This window comes from Octopus bimaculoides, chromosome 10, assembly GCF_001194135.2.
Source record: "Octopus bimaculoides isolate UCB-OBI-ISO-001 chromosome 10, ASM119413v2, whole genome shotgun sequence".
NCBI classification, from domain to species: domain Eukaryota; kingdom Metazoa; phylum Mollusca; class Cephalopoda; order Octopoda; family Octopodidae; genus Octopus; species Octopus bimaculoides.
This window is the reverse complement of record NC_068990.1, coordinates 47100999-47104106: the sequence shown is the minus strand read 5'-3', so window position 1 is coordinate 47104106 and position 3108 is coordinate 47100999.

Here is a 3108-nt window from a genome sequence, read left to right as displayed (position 1 = left end):
TATGCGTATATACATATATGTACATACATATATATGTATATTCATATGTATATATGGGTGCAGGACGTCAAAAAATTAAACAACATGTAATACGAGCTATTTTTTTGCGAACAACGAAAGAAACAAATAGAAAACAAGACAATTAACATAATGAACGACCCCTCATGAGTTGTCGGCTGTTTTATCTACTCTACATTTCGAGCAGTGGAGTAGATAAAATGGCCAACTGATGATGGGTTGTTCTTTATGTTACTTGTCTTGTTTTCCATTTGTTTTTTTCGTTGTTCACAAAAAAAGTTCGTATTCCATGTTTTCGTATTTCGTATTTCATGTTATTTACGTTTTATGACGTTCTGTACCCATATATGCATATGTATATATATATATATGTATATATATATAGGTATTTGCATTTCTGTGTTTGTTCCCCCCTGCCATCGCTTGACAACCGATGGTGATGTGGTTATGTCTCCGTAGCTTTGCCTATCTCCAAAAGAAACCGATTGGATAAGTACTAGGCTTACAAAGAATAAATTCTGGGGTCGATTTTTTCGACTAAGACCCCTTAAGGCGGTGCTCCAGTATGGCTGCAATCAAATGGCTGAAACAAGTAAAAGACTGACACTTACACACACACAAACTAGGCGATATGTATACTTCTTGATATGCTCTGCATGAAAATCAAATGGTATGAACGATGATCCAAACTTAATGATCCAAATAATTAATATTGTCTCAGAGTTTTAATCTGGGTCTTTCCTCCTGTCACCCGTCTAATATTCTGATTTCAAACACAGTTGACTCTTATTTTTTCAGCTCAACAGCTTTTTGTCAATATTTGTCCCATATGAATTCTAATTAAGCAGACCGATGAGCAAAGGTGTTCCACGACCAACCCATGTTTTTTTTCCCCATATGTAGTTGATTTAGGATTAGATTATCCAAAGTGACGTTTGAACGCTGTATGCGATTTTTGGGATATTTGAGTACTACTTTTAGTACTCAAACTACCTTCATTTGTTTCTCTCATTAGTTTATGTTCAAGAGAGTTAATGAAACGATGCTTAGCCATTGCAACTAAAGATTCTAGATTCATCTAAAGTACATTTGACAGAAGTGAAACAGCCTAGTCAGATTTTGCTCAAGTTAATGTTCAATGAACTGGCGGTATATCAGGGATTAATCTATTCAGTATAGGATTTACAAAGATGTAAAGCAACATGAATTTCAAACATCAAGTTGACAGATATCGTTGCCTGATCATGATGATAGTCATAATCATCAAGTTATCAAGTACAATTACCAAGTTATCATTACCAGCACAAACACCACCATAACCACTACAACCACCAATATCATAATTATTCTCATGAGTCAAGAACCTCTTTGTAGTCACCCATATCGTTAGAAATAGCAGTCACATCTCTAAAAGCACAGCCTACCGTCTTAAAAACTCGAAGAACATAACCCAGCACATGGATGTCCGTGAAAGAAAGAGGACCATAGTTGTAATGTATTATGGTTGTCGGCATGTCTGACCAGAGGTGTTGGCTAAACAGTAGCAGCAGCAGTAGAAACAACAACCAAAATAGCAACAGCAACAGCAACATGAAAATCTTGGCTGAGTGATAAAGAAGCTCGCTTTGCAACCACGAGGTTTCAAGTTTAGTCCCACTGCGTGACACTTTGAGCAAGTTTCTTCTACTGTAGCCCTGGGCCGACCAAGGCCTTGTGAGTGAATTTGGTAGACGGAAACTGTGTGGAAGCCCGTCATATGTGTGTGTTTATTCCTCCTCCTCGCTTGACAGCCGGTGTTGATTTTGTTTGCGTCACCTAGCAGTTCAGCAATAGAAACCAATAGAATACTTACTGACTTTTAAAAAATAAATAGTGGGGTCCAGTTGTTTGACTAAAAACCTTTGAGCAAGGTATCCCAGCATAGTTGCAGTCCAATGATTAAATCAAGTAAGCGAAAGAAAAATATCATTTTCCCACGTCATCGTCATCTTTAGAATCAAACTCGCAAGTATCAAGCCTTATAACCTTTTATCATCTTCAAAAGCAACAATAGCCATCTCTACCTTTCTTAATGTTGCAATGATTTTTCTTCAACTTAGTCTCTCTATCCCTCTCCTCCTTTCCCTTCCCTATACCTTCATAACAGGTTTGTTTTCTACTATCTACATTGAATTCACCCATACAATGTAACTGAAATAGAACGACATTGTTTTTCTTACTCCAAAGAACACCAATATTAATCTATTAACCTATCTATTCAAATACTAAAACGATAGATATCGTGTGTCTGATAATGATAATAATCATAACCATCACTAGTATCATCACACTATTACCACCACTACCACTACAACCGCTACTACCATAGCCTAACGAGTATCATCTTCGTGGTCACCCATTCTGCTAGCTAGTTTCCATCGATTTCTTAACACCCTTCTTTCTCTCCGCCTCTCTTGAATTCTGAGATCATTAAGGACACGGTAAACGGAAACCATCTGGCTCCTATGGACTCCTATGCTCTCAGTGACTTGGATTACTGTCCCTAGTTATGGTCGCCACGAAGCGTCAAGCTAATAGGAGAATTCGAAGCAATCCAACACCAATACATCAAGAAGATCGCTTCGGTGTAACAGATGACCTATTGGGAGAAGCTAAAAGAGCTGCGGCTCTACACCCGAGAGCAAAGATACGAAATTAATGTTGTGATTATTACATGGAAGATCCTGGAAGGTCCAGTAGCCAACATTGGGATTCAAAAGCCTTATCAATCACTGGACAGGATGCCACTTTCTCCGCCCAAGGTAAGGACCTAATATTGTAATAGTCTAAGGTTCAAAAGCGCGTAACTTTTCAATACCTTGCGAAACGTCCTCAGAGGTCTCTGAGGAGTAGATGGGGATGTGTTCAAAGAACATTTAGACAACTTTTATCCAATATACCAGATGAAACCACATCAGTGCAAGAAATGAGTCTAAAATAAACAAGCATTAACGCTAATGGCAGTGTCCTAGCATGTCCACAGCTTCTGGCTGAAATCAATAAGTGTAATATATATATATATATATATATATATATATATATATATATATA